This window comes from Castor canadensis, chromosome 12 (assembly GCF_047511655.1).
Source record: "Castor canadensis chromosome 12, mCasCan1.hap1v2, whole genome shotgun sequence".
Lineage (NCBI taxonomy): Eukaryota > Metazoa > Chordata > Mammalia > Rodentia > Castoridae > Castor > Castor canadensis.
In genome coordinates, this window is record NC_133397.1 from 85404663 (window position 1) to 85426412 (window position 21750).

At 42.6% G+C, this 21750-nt stretch overlaps 1 long non-coding RNA gene and 1 pseudogene across 1 annotated transcript in view; one reads left to right on the forward strand and one right to left on the reverse strand.

Annotated features, from left to right (window-relative positions):
• Positions 1 to 12488, reverse strand: part of LOC109675459 (perilipin-2-like) — a 38873-nt pseudogene extending 26385 nt beyond the window's left edge.
• The window catches only part of LOC141414877 (uncharacterized), a 115327-nt gene that overhangs the window by 27946 nt on the left and 65631 nt on the right, over positions 1 to 21750 (forward strand). The window lies entirely within an intron of this gene.

The window sequence follows — 21750 nt, forward strand, 5'->3', positions numbered from 1 at the left end:
CATTTTGGTTGACCATATTCAGTATCATCTCTATAAAATTCTCATTGAGTACCTGTAGTATTTCTTCTTTTAGATTATTCTTGTGGGCTTTATTGGGTTCTTTGGCATTGTTTATCATTATTCATTTTGTTGGAGTCTGGATCTGAGTATCTATTTTCTTCATTTCCCTCTGGTTCCTGTACTAATTTTTTGCTGTGGGGAAACTGGTTTCCTTGTTTTTTCTGTCTTCCCATCATTGCCCTTGGTGTTGTTATTGTCCCTGTACTGTGTGCAGTTAAGTATTTTCTAGCTTGTAATAATAGCACTGTTGATATTTAGAATGGAAGGGTGAGAGGAGATGGAAAGCAAAGAAGTTAAAGGAAAAGGGAAAAACAAATAAATAAGTAGAAAAAAACAAAACAAAGAAAGAAACAAAAAAGTTTCAAAGATATAAATAGGGAGAGATAGTGTACTAATAAACTGTAAGCTGAACAGGCATTAGAGAGACAGAGAGAGGATTTACAATAAAAAATTTAAAAATATATAAAATAAAAAAATTAAAATAAAAAATAAATAAATGAAAAAAATATATAAAAACCTCCAAGTTCAAATGCAATAAAGTTTCAGTCTTAATAATTTTGGTGTTTGTCCCTCAGCCTCCAATCCTGGAGATGGTGCCTAAGAAGTAGTTCTGTGGTTGTCTCATCAAAGGGGAAAAATACTGGAAAAAACAAAATAAAACAAAACTGCACAAAACAAAAACAAACCCCACAAAGTGTCCCAAGTTTAAGTGCAATACAATTTCAGTAAGTTTTTCAGCATGCAGGTGTAGTTAGGTTGTTGTCTCATCAAAGGTAGGGAGAGAGGAAAAAAAGTCTGGAGACAGTTCTGTGAATGGTATCTGTGGCTGTTGCTTGCCTACCCACTGCTGTCAGCCTGCTGTTGCTGGAGGTGTTATTTATGCAGATCTCAGGGGTGAGCTTAGCACTCACCTGGCCCTGCACTCTTTGTTTACTCAGAGTTCTGTGCGTGAGCTGCTGCTACAAGCTTTCCCCTTTCTAAGCACACTGAGGAAGGTGACACAGCACCTGCTTTCTCAGGCCAGCGTGTTTATTTACAGCTCATGTGGGAAGTGGTCTTCCCCTCTCTCCTGTGGAGTTTTCCTCCCACCACCACTTTTACAAGCTTTTCCGCTCCTTATTACTGGGCTTTGTGCCACTGCTCCTGCCTTCTTTGGCCCAGCTTGTTTATTTACAGTTCCGTGAGGGATTCCCCTCTCCCCCTTTGGTGCTCAGTGTGCCCACCCTCTTTGCTACATGTCTTTTTTGTTATTGCTTATTATTCAGTTTCTCTTTTTTTCCCTGGGTGAGGGTCGGTCTGTCCAGGGGGCTATGCTGATCTGGCCCAGGGCTGTATGTGAGAGTACCGTGTACCGCTTAGCTCACCTTATGGTCCGCATCTTCCCAAGCTGTCTGGGCGCTGGAGTCTGGTGGCAGTGTGGGAGCCCTCTTGGTTTCCCAGGCTGGAGGTGTGGAGGAGTCAAAGTTTTGCCTCTTCTTCGTGGTTTTTCCTGTAAGGTGTTTCTCCAGCGTCTCTCCAAGATTTTACTTTAGGAGGCACGCTTTCTGCTTCCTCCTTCCAGCTGCCATCTTGCAATCTCCAGGCTGATTATATTTAATTCATTGTTGGTTCTTTGCTGATTTTCTGTGTACTCTGTGCATCTATATCTATATCTAGTTACAGATATCAAATTTTTTTTGCAGTGCTGGGGATAGAACCCAGGGACTTGTGCCTGCCAGACATGCATTCTATTCCTGAGCTACAGCCCCAGATTTTCATATTGCTTCATATTACTGTAATTTCAATAGGAAGGTGACCCCAGCTTCAGGGAAGCCAGAGGATTAAATGCCTGTTTTCCCTTCAGTTCATCTGCTCCCAGGAGCCTCCTGGGCAGTTCTCCTGTAGGGTCTGGTGCACAGGAGAAGTGGAACTCTGTCACAGCATTCAAGGGGATGTTGATCACTTTATCTATGGAGTTATGATGCATCCAACAGCTGGCTGTTGAAGCTCAGATGGCCAGTGAGGAAATGGACTAGTCTGAGAGCAAAGAGCAAGTCTGGTGGCAGGAAAGGGTGTGAGGGGCTTTGATGGTGGTGGCCTGTCACTAATGGGTTCCTTCCCCCATACAGGGGTAGCACAAGACCAGTCTCATTAAGAAGGGACACTTGACAAAGGCTAGTGTTTGAAAAAGGACCATCTGGAATAAGCAATGATCACCAGAGAAAGTGTAAAGTACTTTGATCAAGATTGAACAAAAAGAAAAATCCACAAAACCTTAGCAACTGATCTAAGAACCAAAGATCTCACTTTATTGACATATATAGTTTTTATGAGGGACCAGCATTTATTTTTATGACTTAGTTACTGGACTTCTAGAAATAAAAGTTGAATACAGAGAGCAACATTTGCTACTCATGTAACACTAGAAAAATCTCTTACAGCTTTTCTCCTCCCTTCCCTCTCTTCCTCCTTTCTTCTTCCCTCTTTTCTTCCTTCCTTTTCCTTCTCTTGTTTTTCCTCCATTCCTCTTTCTTCCCACATTCATTTGCTGAACATCAACTATGCCCTAAACATTGTACCAGAAATTGCAAATAAAAAGATAAAAGATAGAGTCCTGCCTTGCCTTCACAGACTAATGACATTAAATTCTATTTATGTATTTATTTATTTTGGTGGAACTAGGGTTTGAACTTAGGGCCTCATGCTTGCTAAGCAGGCATCTACCATCTGTACCATACCTCCAGCCCTTTTCACTTTGGTTATTTTTCAAGTAGGATCTCATGTTTTTTCCCTTCTCTACCTCTTGAATAGCTGTCTCACCATGCCCAGCCCTTCAGGTTTGTACCACAGGTGATTACCAGGTAGCAGGGAGAAGTTGGATGGATTTCTGAGCAAGATGCTTTAGAGAGATCCAAAGATGGGCACCTTACTCAGTTGGTTAGTTGGAGAGTAACTAAGGAAGGATGGGAATAAGTTGGGTGGCCAGGTGATGCCAGAGTGGTTTTGAAAGCTAATAAAGAATTGGTTGAATGAAGTTGGAGAAAGGTGATCTAGAGAATGGAAAGAAGGTATCCAAAGGCAAGGAAACCTTCAAGGGTGACTTGTTCAAGGAACCCCAAGTAGATTCAGCATGATTAGAGTATTGCTATAATTTGGATTTGAAATATCCTTAAAGGTCCATGTATTAAATGCTTGATCACCAGTACTGCAGTGCTACTGGAGGTGGTAGAACCTTTAGGAGGTGGGGTCTCGTGGAAGGATGTTAGGTTACTGAGGGCTATTGGGGATATGGGGACACTGACCCCTTTCTCTTTCTTTTTGCTTCCCAGCTGACTTGAGGTGAATAGGCTCATTCTCTGTGTGCTCCTGCCAAGACAGACTGTGCCACTACAGGTCCAAAAACAAGGGGCAAAGCAACCATGCACTGGAACCTCTGAAACCACAGATGAAATAAACCTTTCATCCTTTTAAGTATTTGTCACAGTGGGGAGGAGTAGGCTGAGCAGAGAGGCAAGGGCCAGATCACTAAGGGTCCTCTATGGCATGGAGAAGGGATTTTCTCCCATGCTTTTCACATGGTGTGACTTTGTCTAGCGATGTCTGGAGACAATTTTCATTGTCACAAGTTGGGGGATGCTAATGGCCTCAAGTGGGTAGAGGTTAAGGCTCCCACTAAACCTCCTATAGTGTACAAGGCAGCCCAACCTCCTTTCCTCCCTCCAGAGCTGGCTAACTTGGAAAGTCCAGGGTAAAGTGAAAGTATGGAACCTTTGTTCAAGAGTCAGAAAAAAGGCTAGACACTGGTGGCTCATGCCTGTAACCCTAACTACTCAGGAGGCAGAGATCAGGAAGATCGAGGTTTGAAGCCAGCCTGGGCAAAATAGTTCTAGAGATCCTATCTCGAAAAAAAACCCATCATAAAAAAGGGCTGGTGGAGTGGTTTAAGATGTAGACCCTGAGTTCAAATCTCAGCACTGCAAAAAAAAAAACAGAGGCAGAAAAAAGATGTCACTAAAAGTATTAAAATATAACTTTTCCCTTTCTTCCATGTTATTTGTTATGATGTTTTTCATGGTGTTTTAATTTGGTACTTAATGTAATTTTAAATAAAGAAAAGTTAAAATATTTCAATTATCAGCATAAGTTTTACCACTCATCTTTATATTGTGCAATGCCAATTTTAAACTGGAAACATAAGAACATTTAATTCCCCTGAAGACTCTTCAAAACCACACTTCACATATATATGTCCATGTGTTTTGCTCTTACTGAAACAGTAGAAATATTGTGTGAATGAATCTGCCTGCTTTGATTCCACTTCTTCATTATGGCACAGTCTGTGGCTTAGGAAGGAGCAAGAAAGACTGAAAGAGAAAGGAACTAAGAGTTGCCCTGTTTTTCCCTTTTCTTTTCTGTAAAGTTACCAGACAACCTCCATAGGATGCCTATTTAATTTGTATTTCATGCTGGCCATGGTGGTGCACACCTGACATCTCAGCACTTGGGAGGCTGAGACAGGAAGATTTCGAGTTTGAGGCCAGTTGGGGCTACATAGTAAGACCCCATCTCAAAAAACAAAGCAAGCTGGGCAATGGTGGCTCACACTTGTAATCCTAGCTACTCAGGAGGCAGAAATCAGGATGATTGTGGTTTGAAGCCAGTATGGGCGAATAGTTCCACGAGACCCTATCTCGAAAAAATCAGGCTGGTGGAGTGGCTCAAGGTGAAGGTCCTGAGTTCAAGCCCCAATACTGCCAAAAAGGAAAAAAAAAAAAGCAAAACAAAAAATTTAATTTCAGATAAATAACAAAAAAATTTCATATTGATATGCCGTGTTGTTTATCTGAAGGTCAAATTTTAACATGCATTATATTTTCTGTGCTAAATAAAACCCTACTTCTTTCCTTTTTTTTTTTCTCCTTCACTGCTGGGGATGGAACACAGAGCTTTGCACATGCTAGGCAAACTTCTACTGAGCCACACTCCCTGTCCTAAAACTCTGCTTCTACGTCCTCATTTTCAGTAGTTGGCTAGGTCAGGGAAGTAACACAAATTAGACAAGATACGTTAGAGGTTCTTAGTCATTTGCATTTCTTAGTGGCCAGTGCTCGCTTTCTGCATTCAAAGCAAGTTTCTGGTTAGAGAGCATCTTGGAGCTATAAGGGCTCTGCCCACTTAATCACAAACATGATGCATTTATCTTGTCCTTGCTCAGATTCTCACTGAACTTCCATACATCATGGGTCCCCTGGAGTTCTGTGCTCATGGGACTTCAGCACACTATTTTGCAAATGGTGCAGCAAGGACCATAGATAGATGTGCATCCTGTGTTTATCTGCTCTGCTCATGGGTATGTTCTACTGCTCCACTGGATTTCACTTACAAAGCACAAGTTCAAATATAAGATCATTAAGAACTTCAAGACAGTGACAGTGGAGCAAGTTAAGTGTCCTTCTGAGTGTGATGCCCTGGGGACTGCGTAGATCACATGCCCAGAAGCTCAGCCCAGTATCTGGCCCAAACTGTAAATACTGAGTGCTAAGATTGAAATCCCTGTTCCACAGGAAATAGGGAACCACTGAAAGATTATAAATAATTGGGGAAGATGGAGGCTGGGGAGAGATAGTGACAGCATATTTAGAAGAATCTCTCTGATGGACAATACATTGTTGGAGTGAAAATAAAAAAGTCAGTGTAGGTTGAATTAATTACATATAGTCCCTTTGGAAGATGCTGGGTGGACAGTCACCCCTGCTTATCATGTGTCAGACAACCAAGTCCCCTCCAGCTCCAGGAAGATTATTCTTCCTTTAGTAGAGATGGTGTGTGATGAAGTTGGTGGCTGTGTTTAGCATGTGTGTTGCACTGGGCTAGTGCTCAGTATGGTGTGTGTTCATGCCACATAAGCCCACAGGCACAGACACTGACAGAGAAGAGCAGACTCTAGTTTCTGTTCTCAGCTCACTCCAGGCCACCTGTTCACTGGATCACTGTATGTACTGGTGGGCGGAACTGGCAGTACCATTTAAATTGCTGCTCCAACATCCCTTACCTCCCTCCATTGGATAGTGGCCATATTTTTTGGAGACTTGACCCCAATCCTAGCTCCAAAGATGAGAGCTCACTAGTCGAAGCCAACTAGTTTAATCCTGTCTTTCTTGGCACAGCAGTTGGCTTGCATAACTCAGACCTAAGCAATTAAACAATGGTATTCCCATGGCCACAGGAAAGGAGTGGCCTACTAACTAGGGACTGTAACTTTTGCTCAATGCTCTTGACTTGTTGCTTTCTCCTCTTCAGTATAAACAAGGAGACCCAGTTGCTGCTGGCAGCCATATTGTCACCACAAGGGAAACTATACTGGGGGAAAAAGGCAACACATGAAGGAAGGCAGAGCTGAGAATTGCAGATAAATGGAGCCCAAGCATTGGCAGAATTCTGCCTGAAACCTCCTTCCATCAGGCTAACTTTTCACTTACATTCCTCTTTATGGTTTCCTCCAGTTTGAAGTAACCTGGCATTGAGTTTTCTGATATTCTCAACAGAAAGCATCCTGCCAGATAAACAGTGACTGCAATGCACATCAGAAATGAAAGCTGTGTCATCTTGTTAAGGAACAGATAGGATGGACCATTAGAGTGGGGGAAGGGCACTGGCTGGCATTTTCAGTTGATTCATACTCTCTGATGACAGCTCTCTTTGGGGCTCTCTGTCAATGCTTAGGATGCATTTGAAGGTTGTGCATAGGGATCTACTGCACACTCAGGGTGTAGACTGACTTTGAATAGTCAGAATGCCTCTGTTCTGTTCTTTGAATTTCCCTTCTCTCTTCTGGTTTTTGTCTTGTGTGTAGCCAGCTACTAGTCCATTTCCATGTGACAGGCAGAATTCCAAAATCACACCTCAAGATTTTTTACCTTAATTCTTAGGACTGAAACTTTGATAAAATTATCTGTACATGATCATGTTATGTTACTGACAAAAGAAAATTTGAAGATGTAATTAAGATTGCATCCCACACACATAAAAACAGCTGAATTAGTTTTGTTTGTGGTAACTGTGAAGGTTTCTAAGAGTTTTAAAGATATCTTTGTTATATTTATAAGCTCTGGAAATTCACCCTTTCAATGAAGTTAGTGAGAAAGTCACAAATCATGTTAAGCACTAACAAGTGTGTGAACAGGTATGTGTAGCCCTGATATGCTCAGGGGTTTGATATAGGAACTGGGAAAATACCAACGAGGAAATGTTCTAAGCCATCAGTGAGCCTCTCAGAGAAATATGCTACATTAAAAGCTGGATAATTTCAATCTAAAATGCATTTTTAATTAATGCCTTTTAGATTTGTACAAATGAAAAGAAAGAGACAAATAAATGTACCAGAACAATTGTAGTGTCAGAATGTAGCACAAGAGGTTGGCATCCTCTTTGCCTGAGCGTGTGGGGGGAGTTATGCACATTGCAAAGCCCTTTCCTTGTCTGAGGTTGCTCTGAAGGTAAATTCATGTGGCTACTCTTAATTGTACTCTTAGTAGATCATCCAATAGCATGTATAAAAAATCATTAGACTTGGGGCTTGGAAGGAAAGATGAATAGGCAGAGGACAGAGGATTGCTAGACAGCAAAGACACAGTAGTGCCGCCTCATTCACAGGGAATTCATTCCAAGAATACCAGGGGATGCCCTAAACTGTGTATACTACCAAACCTTATTATACCACGTTCTTTTTTTTCCTGTAAGTACATACCTATGATAAAACTTAATTTATAAATTGAGCACATCACAGTGGATACATTTCTAATAATTTTTTTCATATGATGAGATGAGATGATACAATGTCTTCTTCAGATGAAGTGAGGTGAAGAATGCGTACAGTGTTAGGCTATTATGGGCTACATCAGAAGGTACATATGAAGGAGGATTTGAGCCATGACTATGCCAGTTGACCTCAGATAACTGAAACTGTAGAAATCAAACCTGAGGACAAGAGGGGACTGCTGCACTCCATATCATAACATGATGGTGGGTACATGTCATTATGCATTTGTCTAAACCCATGGAATGTACACCACCAAGAAAGAGCCCTGTGCACTTTGGGTGATTACAATGTGTCATTGTAGGTTCATCTGTGGCAATAAATGAGCAGCTCAGGAGCAGCTCACTGAATGGAGTGAGTTCACCTCACTCCATTCAGAATGGCTATATGATGATTACTGGGGTAGGGGAGTGAGGCGGGGGTATGGAGGCTATGAAAGTGAGGACCTCGGGAGGGTACTGGAAATTTATGTACTTCCCTTTTCGTTTTGCTGTGAACCTAAAACTGCTCTTAAAAAAATGGGAGGAAAAGGGCTGGTTGAATGGTTCAAATGATAGAGTGCCTGTCTAGCAAGTTTGAGGCCCTGAGTTCAAACCCTAGTACTCCAAGAAAAAAAAGGGGGTGGGGGAAGAATGAGAGAAAATCTTTGCCACCTATACACCTGACAAGGGATTAATAACCAGAATTTACAAAGAACTGAAAAAACTAAACTCCCAAAGAATCAGCATCACAATGAAGAAATGGGCAACTGAACTAAACAGATAATTTTCAAAGGAAAAAGTCCAAATGGCCAATAAATACATGCAGAAATGCCCAGCACCCCTGGCCATGTAGGAAATGCAAATCAAATGATACTGAGAGTTCACCTTACTCCATTCAGAATGGCTATCATCAAGAACACTACAACAAATGTTGGTGAGGATTCAGGGAAAAAGGAACCCTTATACACTGTCAGTGGAAATGTAAATTAGTACACTATAGAAAGCTTTATGGAGATTCCTCGTAAAAATAGACCTACTATACAATGCAGCAATACCTCCTGGGCATACATCTGAAGGAACATACTTGCACACTGATGTTTATCACAGCACTATTCATGATAGCCAAGTTGTGGGAACAGCCCAGATCCCCTACAACTGATGAATGCATTAAGAAAATGTGGTGTCTATACACAATGGAATATTATTCAGTCATAAAGAAGAATAAAATTAGGTTGTTGGCAGGAAAATGGATGGAACTGGAAAACATCATGTTAAGTGAAGTAAGCCAGGTTCAGAAAGACAAAGGCTGCATGTTTTCTCTCATATGTGGAAGATAGATCCCACTGACGAACATATTCACAAATACAAACATGACCAAATATAAATATAATGTATGTAATAGTGGGACTGTTTGAGAGCACTAGGGAGAGGAAGGAGAGGAAAAGAGAATGTCAGAGAGTCATTTACTGTTTGTTTCTACTCACTATTCGACTTTTCTTGGCTTTAGTATGAGTCCTGGTGAGGGGAGACAAGAGGGTAACAGAGGGGTGAATATGATTAAAGTATATTACATTCATGTATGGAAATGTCACAATGAAACCCTTTTGTACAACTAATATATGCAAATAGAAAGCCCTTTTATTAAAAACAAACAAACAAAAAATGCTCTCCTTTTCCAGCTATTAAGAATGTGGTCAGGTGCACTGGCTCACACCTGTAATTCCAGCTACTCTGGAAGTAGAGATCAGGAGGATTGAGGTTCAAGGGCATCGGCAGCAAAAAGTTAGTGAGACCCCCAACAGGCTGGGTGTGGTGGCATGCACCTGTGGTCCTACCTATGCGGGAGGCATAGATAGGAGCATGGAGTTATCCGTTCATTCATATAATGAGGAGAAACAGACTACACATTTTGCAGACCATCTGCTTCGTACAGCCCTTCACATTGTTTTTTGAGGTTAGGACAGTTCATGGGACTCCCCAAAGTCTGGGAGGAAAATGGGTCACTGTTCTTCATGCAAAAGTCTGTATCTGTGGGTCTGTAGCATCTTCTTCCTGTCAGGCCCCCTTGCTGCATCTTACTTACCTTTATGCACACTGCAGGTACACAACTCTTCCTGCAGTTTTACTTCCCAGAATTGCAGGACTTTTAAGTCACACCAACTACAAGCAGGCGCTGAAGCAGAGGCCAGATTCAACTGTGGGCCTCCTATGCTGGGCCTTCCCCTTGTCCCCACTACAGGTTGCTGTGACCCTCCCTTTCTGTACCTCTCCACAGCTCTTCATGCCCATCAGGAGGAAGAGAGTGTGACAGGAAGGTGTGAACATCAGGGACTCTCTGCTTGAAGGAGTTGTATGGGTTTTTTACAAAGAGGAACTTGGAGGCAGACTTCCAGGAGTTTTTTGGTCACTGAGGAAGGTACAGCAACCTTCCCAGCAGTCATGAACCACACTTTCCTGGCTGTCACTGCCTCTACCTCCCCAAGGGGCTTGTTCTGTGGCCAGTCATCATGCTGACACTTTCTATGGGTCTTGCCTTACTTTACCATATATAACCTTTTTTTTCCTGTTCTTGCATTTTATTGAATTCAAAGGTGGCATTTCTTTATAACATCCAGTTGTACAACCAGACGTTATGAGATAATCCAATGATGCCTTCTCAGACTACAGAGGAACAGACACTGGTTTATATCAGAGTCCATAGGAAGGGGTTTTGGTTGAATACAAAACATTAACAGTAGCAACACAAAGGCCACAGAATGATACCATAAGTGCACTTGAATTTTTCACCAGTCTGATGAGCCTCTCATCCTTATAGTCATGTAAACAGACTCATCTGCAGATGTCAGAAACTTTAAAGCTCTTAATTCAGCTGGCAGTGGCCACAGCTGAGGACCTTTTTCCTTAGCTAGCTGATTTTCTAGTTTAGTCATCTATCAGGTTAATTTCAACATAGCAAAAGTTGTCACCTGGCTGCTACATGATGCTCTAGTTAAATGAGTATCGAGTTTGGACTGCTGGGCCTCCTGGCTGGTCTTGTCCATGTCCACACATTGGTCCTGAGCATTCTGAGGGGCTGAGAATGAGAGGGGCCTGCCAGCCAGTAGAGAGGTGTATTGTTAAGATAATCTATCAGTCATCTAAAAATTCCTTCAGGGCTGGTGGAATGACTCAAGTAGTAAAGCACCTACCTAGCAAGTGCAAGGCCCTGAGTTCAAACCCCAGTACCACATTTTCTGGAGCTACTTCCCCTTGCTAGAAGTGAGGAGGCTGTCAGACACTTCCTTCAAAAAGGTGGCATTGAAGAACAGTTAGCAGAGGTCGCCTGCCATCGTCCCAAGTGACTGGTCTGATTTTGGATGATCTGTGGTAGCCCATGGGTGTGGCCCACAGTCTAGAGCTACTGAGTCAGAATGTGGGCAGTACCACTATACAGGACTCCACGCTCTCAGCACACTGGGATTCATCAGTATCTCTTGGCCAATGCTTCTCTTCCACTCTAACCATGAGAGATACTGCTTATCCTGAGTGTCCTGAATTTTCTGATTGGCAGTATGCACATTCTGCCTGGAAAATTCAATCAAGTGAACAGGAGAATGAAACTGAGAAATAGCCTCTTTTGCTTAGCATCTTTAACCCAATGAGAGTCTGCCGTCTGGCATGTGAGCAGAGCTTGGCCGACAGGGATCCAATACAAACTTGGCTTCTGAAGCCCATCACATCCTTCAACTTTTTTTTTTTTTTCTAGCTCTTTCTGAGTGAGAGGGAGGTACTGGTTGGCAACAACCAATTGACTGATTCAGAATAGTCAGTCTCTCTTCAGGCCTGTCTCGACCCCAACAGACATTGGTTTTGGCAACCACAATTTGTGGCTCTAGCTTCCGGGTGATGGGCAGAGCACTTGTCACAGCCACTGAGGTCATGATCTTCATACCCTTCTCTGTCATGTCACACACAGACTTCCAATACAGACCACTGATCCTATGTACTGACATAAGTCCAGGACATGAGGTCATACGTGGAGCTCACCAAAGGTAGTTGGCTGCCCTAGTCACCACACTTGTTTGGAGGAGCAACTGCCGTCTTTCCTCCTGGAGAAAAAAGAAACCCACCAACCGACTGCAGCAAAGAGGCAAGGGGCAGGTGAGTCTCACAGCTAGTTCCAGCAACCAGGCTCTCTGAGGGCACCTTGGCTATGCACATGCCTTGTCAATCCCTCCTTAACATGTGACAGCAGCCTGGTGACACAGAACCAGTGGGTCAAAGCCCTGAGCCTTCTGCTATTGACTTCCTCCATCACTGACCCACTTAGAGGGATGGGGACTTCGGTCTGGGAAAAGGGGTGTTCTACTTGGGAGAAGAACTCTGCAGAGGGTGGAGGGTGAAGGTGAGGGACTACTGGGGGAGGAGGGAACAGCTGCCTGGGGGAAGGGATTCCAGCCACATATAACCCTTAGTGCGTTGAGGTGACATCAGCCACCATCTGAGATGTCTCCAAGTCCCACATCTGAAATGTCCTCGGCTAGACAGTATACCTTGAAAGGCATAGGGACAGTGCCTCCAGTAGGACTGCCCTCCTTGTCATGCTCCCAACCTCTCAGCCTTTTCCTCTCACCACTGAGGCCGTCCACCCCAGGCTTTGAACTCTGAGCCATCTCGAGTCAGGAGCTAATTTCAGCCCAGGTAACTGCTACCTAACTCGCTTGTGCTAGTCCAGCTCTTGTGTCCCAGCATGAACAACTGGCTTCTGCCCTTGTTCCTGGGGTGGTGTCTGATTTATACCCAGAGAAGGATGTTCTGTGTTGACCAGCAGATGATTGGAGCAGCCTGACCCAGCTTTTTTCAAATGTGGCTCTTTCAAGGGCAGAGTAGAAATGCATTGTCTGTGATGGAGATGACATTCTGCTTCCAGATGGTATTTTAAAAGCTAAATTAGAATTAGATGTCTCCAATCCACCTCACACTACACTCACAGGTATGGCTGAGGCAATAAGGCCCAAAGCCTTAGCAGGGAGAGGAGACTTCCCAGGCCCCACTGAGGTACTGAACAGAGGTGCACTAGCTCCAATGCCATTCACAGGAATGAGCAGCAGAGAGAACCAGGAAGGTGAGGCTAATCAGAGCTGTTAGCCAAGTATGTCAGTGAGGATGGGTGCAGCTTCAGTCAGGCTCCCGTGATGTGGAGTCCAGATGTCCAAGGCAATCTCAGGAAGCAAGTTCAATGGAATGAGGAGGAAAGAAGACATGCAGAACATCCTGTGAGGAAGCCCAAGCTGTGTGGAGCCCAAGCCTTTACTTGGAAATTCTGTCACTGGCAAATATTAGGATTTGATGTTAAAGGCGAGAGAGGGGATCAAGATGGTCACAAACGGCCAGGTGCTGTGGGGAGTGCCTGTAGTCTCAGTTACTTGGGAGGCTGAGGAGTACACTTTAAAAACAAGGAAGGGTACCTTACCTTAAAAGGCCCAGGCACATAGAAACATTGCTGAAAAGTAGAAGACTGGGATCATGAAGAAGAAGGAAACTACAGTCCAGAGGATGTGCAAAGCTAAAAAAGCTAGGGCTTGCTGTGGGTTTAGTTTGTCTCCCAAAGTCATGTGTTGGAAACAATTCCTAAGCAACAGTGTTGAGCGCTGTAGAGGTGATGAGGTCATGAGGGCTCAGCCTTGATGAATGGGACAGTGTTCCTGATGAAAGGATGAGTTTGGCCCCTCTCACACTGTCTTACTCAAACTCTTTCACCATGTGTCACTTTCCTTCATGAAGGAAGAAGGTCCTATGCAGAGGTGGCCCTCAGTCTTAGATTTTGTAACATCCAGAACCATAAGCCAAAATAAACTTCTAAGAATGTTGGGAGGATACCTGGGGGGTGGGGGGTGATTGCTTGTGTTACTGTGTAAGAGCAGCCACTCTCTACCTTCATTCCAGGAGGCAGGCACAGAGGTGTGAGTCCTCCCATTTGGAGAGTGGGTTTAGATGGTCCTCTGTGGCCCAATTGTTAACACCTGTGAGGGATGGGTGCCATCTGTGTCTGAGAAGTCAGATATAGGAACTAAAATGGGCATCAGTGCACAGGCTGAAAACACAATACAGAGTTGAGTACAAAGTCAATAACTCCCAAACATTTGAAAAAAGCCATAAAAGATAAGCACCAACCCCTACAAATGGAAAAGCTTATGCTAAAGAAGGCAGAGTTAATAGAGCAAACAGAATAAGAATTTGGCACATATATAATTAGAATCCTCAGAGAGAAATAAAGTGATATTGCACCCATAAAAAGGAATGCTTTAGAGATCTTGGAAATGAAAAATTTGATGATTGAAATAAAAATCTCTGTAAATGGGCAGAAGCATTCAAGCTGATAAGAAAAAAAGTCAAAAGGCTGAGCCAAGAACGTCTTTCAGAAGAGTAAACATGGACAAGGAGACAGAAACAATAAAATGAGTAAGAGGATTGGATGCTTAGCCCCCAAATCCATTCCCAGCGTTCATCCAACAGAGCTTTGGAAAACTAGCACAGGGAGAATGAAGGACAGAGTGTACTGAGAGCAGGAAGGGAACATGGATCCCCAGAGCGAGACTCCAATTAAGCCCCAGAATGGAAGTGACAACAGATATCTTAGCAGAATCAAGAACACATCCAAGCAAAACACTTTTTTTTTTCCGATATAGTGTCTTTCTAGGTAGCCCAGGTTGGCTTTGAACTTATAATCCTCCTGCCTCAGCTTCCTCAGTGCTGGGATTATAGGAATGTAATACACACCCAGCAGATAAAACACTTAACAAGCCATGCCATGATGACATTTCAGACATCAAGGATAAGGAGAAAACCTAAATACTCCTGGGGGCAAAGAGATGGGAAGAAGAGGGTCATGTTACTACAAAGACAACATGAAATGCAAGAAGAAATTGGAGCAATGGACGTTTAACTTTGGGGGAAAATATTCCTGTATTACAATACCAAGCCACATGTGGTGACAGGCGCTAAGCCCCAACTGCCTGGAAGACTGAGAGAGGATGATCACTTGAGACCAACCTGGACAACATCTTGACACTCCAGCTCCAAAAAAAAAAAAAAAAAAAGACACAAGTGTGTCATAATTTGTCATTTGCAGGTATACAAGTGAGATCTTTTCACAGACACAAGGTTTCAAAAAATTTTACATCCTCCTATCTAATCTGAAGGAATGAACTCAGGAAGTAGAATATGACAAGCTACAGAACAACTGTGCCTAGTTGTGTACTGCTTCTTATTTACTCTGAATATGTGGTGGTTACCTTTTAAATTGAGACAGAATTTGCCTCCCATAAAATTCACCTTTTTAAAGTAGAGGGAGGGTGTAGTGGGTTTTAGTATATTCACAAGGTTATGCTGTTATCACCATTACCTAATTCTAGAACATTTTCAACACCCCCACAAAAACCCCAGTGTCCATCAGCAGTCATTATCTGTTAGCCCTGTCCCTTAACCCCTAGGAGCCACAATCCATTTTCTGTCTCTATGGGTTTACTTATTGCGGACATTATATGTAAATCGAATCCTACAACATACGGTCTTTATTTTTGGTCTGGTTTTGTACACTGAGCACAATGTTTTCAAGGTTCATCAATGTTGGGGCATGTCTCAGTATTCTTTTTTGTTCCATTGTATGGACATATCCATTTTGTTTATCCGTCCATTCATAGTTGATGAACATTTGGGCTATTCTGTTTATGAATGGTGCTGCTGTGAAAATTCATGCACAAATTTTTGGGTGGATCTATGTTTCCAATTCTCTTGGGTATAACCCAGGAATAGGGGTGCCAGGTCATGTGGCAACTCTGTGTTTAACATTTGGAAGAGTGCGAAACTCTTTTCCACAGCAGTTATGCCAATTTACATTCCAACGTTTGGCTGTGCTCTCTACTTGAAGGGTGGCCACCTTGTTGAGAACTGCATAAATTTGGCCTTAATTCTCCTTTAACCAGAGGTTAAAACAGGACTCTCTTGAGTAGTCTCCAAGACAATGAGAGCCAACCATTCTTAAATCATCCCAAAGTGAGGAGAGACTAGTAGGGCGTGCAGCAGAGGTGCCAGAGAACTGTGGTCCAGATCTTGCGTTGCTTACTCTCCCGGGACATCAAGGAAGTAGAGAGGCCACAGAAGGGCTGGTATTAAGTATGCCATGGGTTCCATGCCCACTCCAGGCATTTCTGCATCGGCTTGATTCTAATGAGAGTAGCCTTGCAGCAAGATCAACCCGTGATCTGTGCTTCTGTAACTTGAGCTGCACAATGGTTTCTCACACTTGCAGGGGTCATGGCTGCCTGCAGCAGGAGAGAAGAGGCCATGTTTTGGGGGCAATTGTTCAGTCATGCTTTGGTCAAAGACATGTTCTCCTGCAGATAGAAGGGGGCTACGTGTTAAGAGACAGCCGGTTTGGAATTGTCTGAGAGCCTGGCCTGCAGTCCTGCCTGAGATTCTCCTGGAGGATCGAGGAGGCCTCTGCAGAGAGAGGCTGAGTCCCCTGCATTTCCAGATGCTGAGGAAGAGCTGTAGATTCATTTGCTAGGGTTGCTATAACAAAAACCACAGATGGAGGGCTCTAACAACACAAATTTACTGTCTCACAGTTCTGGAGGCTGGGAGTCTAAGATCAGAGGTCCCTTACTTCTGAGAGAAGTGAGGGAAAGGACTGCTCCATGCCTCTATCCTTGGCTTTCTCAGATGGTCATCCCTCGATGCACAACCACTCAGATGTCTCTCTGTCTCAAAAAGATCTTGAAAGTGTCCAAGAGTGTCAGAAGTATTGACCCCTGGAGGCCTTTGAATAGGCAATGGCAGATAGGTATGGTGGAAGGATGTACGAAGTAGCTTTCTCCCTTGTTCCTTATGGGCTGACTCATTCTGCCTGTTCACTGTATCCATATTCCAGCAATGAGGTAAAATCCACATCCATGATGATGACAAGAGAACTATTAGACTCTAGAAAGATCTTGAAAAGTGGCCAGAAAGATAATAAAACACACATGAGGCAAAAGTCCCAAGGAGGTGGGAGACTCTAGCCTGTCCATCAAGCACTGGGAAATTTACCAACTTTGGTTAGACCTGCCCCAGGTGCATGCTGGGTGCAGGAGAGCAGGGGATCTGAGCAGGAAGCATAAGGACGAGGGTGGGGGGGCAGATGGAAGCTGCTGGAGTCTGGACCCTGAATGATCGCAACAACTTCCTTTTTCTGTTTACCCCCAGTGGCATGGCCTGGGGAAACATAGATTACATGGATTAAATGCTCGGGCTTGGGGGATGGGTGCCTGAACATTAGCCCAGTACGCGTGATTTGAGCCAGGACTAAGAACAGAGAGGGACTTTGCTACTGGTAAAAGATTCATGAAGTCATTCTACATTTTCCATGTAGTTCTTTCAGTTATGCTATTAAGGCACACTTGTATTGGTTTTTAAACTGGGATAGATGGTCAGCTGCTTGAAAAAAGTTTATTTATAAAAAATTTAAACATAATTAATAGTTAAAACAAAATACTTGTAGCTCAAAACAAACTTTCTTTTGTTCAGAAAAAGAAGGACAAACTGGGAGGATTCACTTCTCCAAATTTCAAGTATTGTTGTAAGGGTGGAGTAATCAGGGTTTGTGGTCTGCCATAAAGATGGTCTCAGAGAACATTGGCTAGGATGGAGTTGAGAGTCTGCAAATAAACCTTCAAAAGCAAGGCCATATGGATTCTGGACAAGGACACCAGGACAATTCGGTGGGGAGTGGGGAAGAACAGTCTTTTTCACAAATGGTATTGAGACAACTGGATAGCCAGTAAAAGAATGAAGTTGAACTGCTCACACTATACACAAAGATTAACTTAAATGAATCATGTATCTAAAATCTGAAGCTAAAACTTTAAAACGTCATCAAAGAAAATATAAGAGCAATTCTTCACAACCTTGAGTTAAGCAAAGTCTTCTTATTTTTGACAAGAAAACAAAAGAGACAAAATATCATAGATAACTGGATTTCATGAAAGTCAAAAATGTTTGCACAACATACACACATACAAAGGGCGCTATTAAGAAAGTGAAAAGATCACTCACAGGATGGAGAAAAGATTTGTGAATCATGTATCTGATAAGAATCTGGAATACAGAACACATAAAAATCACAATTCACCGATGCAGACAACCTAACTTAGAAATGGGCAAAGAATTGAATAGACATTTCTCCAAAGAGACGTAAAAACAGACACATGCTTATAGGCGAATGCTCAACCTCATTAGTCACTAGGGAATTGTGAATTAAAGCCACTATGTGATACTACTTCACACCCACTAGGATGGCTGTGATAAAAAGAGATGGACAACAATGAGTGTCAGGAAGCATGCCAAGATACTGGAATTCTTGGATATTGCTGGTGGGAACGTATATGGTGCTGCTCCTGTGGAAAACAGTTTGGTCGTTTTCAAAAAGTTAAAGTTCATCCCAACATTATTCACAGTAAATGGAAAATGGAAATAACCCAATGTCCATCAATTGGTGAATAGATAAACAAAATATGGTATGTCCATATAGTGGAATATTATTCAGTCGAAAATAAGAATGAAGTGCTAATACATGCTACAGAGTAGATGAACTTTAAAAATATTATGTTAAGTGAAAGTGGCAAGATACAAAATGCTACATGTTGTATGATTCCATTTATATAAAATGTCCAGAACAGGTGAGTCCAGAGGCAGTGGGTCAGAGAAAGAACAAGATTCCTCTAGACAAAATATTAATATGAGATGTGCTTTCCACGCCTCAATATCTTTCCAGAATAATTCACTGTTGAATTATTCACAGTTAGTGTGTTTTGTTTGAAATATGATAGATTCAGCCATGTGGGAGCAACGTTTATGCTTCTACGAGGGAGAAAGAGGGGACTGAACGTTTCACTGTCTTAGGCAGCTCTGAGCACCCACCAGAGGACCCACTGGAGACTTCAGGCTCCAGGAATGTGGACATCTTAGAAGCAACTTGGGAGTGAGACCCTGTGCAAGAATAAGGGATCTGGCTTGCTTTCATAGAGATCCACTGAAATTTCCTAGGAAAAATATTCATGAATTTTGGGAAGGTAGTGATCCTTATTAACGCCACTGGTCTTTGTTAGGATTATTGATGCTTAATAGAACCGCTTTAACTTCTTGGATCAAAACAGTCACTATCAACACAGATTCTGGAACTTTCCCCATAACCATATCCAAATACACTTACAAAAAAACCCCAAATGTGTATCACACAACACAAATGAACATGAGCTATTTTAATATGGCATGACTAGACAAAGTGGGGAAACGGTATTGGAGTCAATACAGCATTTTTACCAATGCTATGATATGTATATTTTCACAACTGAAATTATGTGCAGAATTGTCCTGTTTAAAAAAAAATTCTCTTCAAGTCTCGAAACCATCCTAAGACTGGTTCCTGTAGGAGGAGCAGAGAGAGGCCCTGTAAGTTGTTTTTGTGGCTGCTGAAACTGGATCACTGGCAAAGTCTCTTGGGAGATAAGCAGGGTCCCAAGTTGCTGACAGCTTTCCCAAGACTGAGACACAGAATTTGAGATGTTTGTGACCTGACACAGGGGGCATTTGATTTTGGAATATTGAATTAGAGTTGCCAGCTCCGTGAATAAGCCTCTAAGATGACCCAGCATAAGAAAATGGCAGATTTTAAAATTCCTTTAGTGACTGAAGCAAACTTCACAGAAGAAACTTGAGAGCAAGTAGCTATTATAATGTCATAGGGATATTTGTTTCTGGACGTTCTGCCTCAGAAAAGATGAAGTTCAAGTGTCCAGATATGTCAGAACTTCCCGCTACTGTGCTTGTGTTGCCGCCCTAAATTTTTTTTCACCTAAATGCCCAGAATTCACATGAGATGAGGTCTTGTGCTCTTGCGGAAAGGGCACTAGTATTGATCTGGACTTAAATCAGGCTGGGTGTCTAAGGAGCTCTGGCCATTTTTCCTTTCACTGGACAGATGCTATGGAAGGGATTTCCAGTGACTGTGAAAAGAAGAGGCTCTTTTGAATGAGTATTTCATGATTATTTTGGTTATGCTCAAAGCACAGATTTAGGGATACATGAAAGACACACTGGCCCTATGTCTAATTAATATATATTAATATATGTTAGATAAGAACTAAAAATTTCAGTTGACCACTAAGGGCTTTGACTGATGGTGTGAAGCCTCCAGATCATCAGCTGAATTTCCAGACTTTGTTTGGATATTGCAGTCAGAATGTTCAGTGTCTCATTGGACATCACACAATCAGTGCGTTCTTTATGTTGACGCTCTTCTCTCCTGGTACTGACTAAGGTTTCACCTATAATTAAGTGGTTAGGTTGAGGCAGCCACCTAACCCTCCAGAGGAAAACAAAATCACACATTTTCCCAAGAGAGGTTTCCTCTTTCCTGAAGCTTATGCATAATTTACCCAAGTCTCCTTTCTTAGGGACAAAGCTCCCAAGCAGCTGCCCTCCATCTCTGCTCCTGCCCCAATTAATATCAAAGGCACAAAATTCATATGAAGAGAACTCAGCCTTCTGGCCTCCAGAGGAAAACCATGAGCTGCAGACCTCATCTCCATGGCAGTGTTTGAAGCATGATGTTCAGTAGTCAAGATACTTTCTCATGGAAGATGGAAGCTTGCACCCATGGTTGCTTTTTCCTCCTTTCCATTTTGGATACCCACTAATTTCTTAAGGCCAGGATTGAAAGAGAAAAAGGAGGGTGGGAACCCTGTTTTGCTTTGGTCTGTAAGAGTCCTGCCTCCAGCCAGGCCTCCAGGTGGTAATGACACACCTGGAGAAGATGCTTTCTAATCATCCACCCTGGATAGTCCTGCCCGCCTCCTGGCCTGTTGGGTTGAGGGACTGTTGTTAACCTGCTGTAAGATCTAGATGCTACAAGGAAGTCCTGACTCCCACATTCACACCGTACATCTGGTGCCTGCATATGTTGTGTACTTCTTTTGCCTCTGTTCCTACAGCAGTGCTGAAACTCTTCTGAGTGTGACAACAAGGGAATCCCCAAATGCCCAAATCTGTTGATCTTCACACACTTGCTCAGTGAAGTAGTCAATGTGCACAGTCAGGGAGAGGTGCTTTCTTCCAAGATCCCGTGCAGCAGGGCTATGGAACTGCTCTGACCACTTGTCCCTAATGTCAGTGAGCAACTATACTGCAGCTTTGTTTCTTTAAGCCTCCAGTCTCTAGGAAGGGTCATTGTACTAAATCTGACTTACAGAATGTAGAAGGAAAAGCACTCAATGAAACAACACTGCCACCAACAAAAAAATCAACCTAGCTCACAGAGAGGGACATTTTTGGGCATGAGCTGGAAGCCCTGGGGACATTAGGGAACAAATAATGTTTGGAATTACTCAAAGGAAAATGTCAGCATTACTATTTTGCCACTGAAACACGCCTCAGTGGCAGCTGGTGATCTTCTGAAAGTGTCTACAGATAAAGATCAGATTCTGTCTTTAGAAATATTGACATCTCATATATGGCCATACTTTTGGCACTCATGCTACTGGATGAAATGAATATAACAGAGGAGAATGTTCTTTGAAACATCAAATGCATTTGTCTACAGTGGATGGAATGCTGTTGAGTCAAGTAACAAATATTTCTTAGGGTGTAGGATTTTTTTTCTTTGTGTATTTGGGCATCTAGAAATAAAGAGAGAAATACTGGGGGGCAGGGAGGACTCAGTTTTGTTTTATAAAATGATGAAAAAAGCATGAAGAAACTAGAACATCATAATTATTTTTATAACCAAACAGCAATGTTTGAAAATTCTTTTTTTTTTTTTTTTCATTTTTCTTTTATTATTCATATGTGCATACAAGGCTTGGTTTATTTCTCCCCCCTGCCCCCACCCCCTCCCTT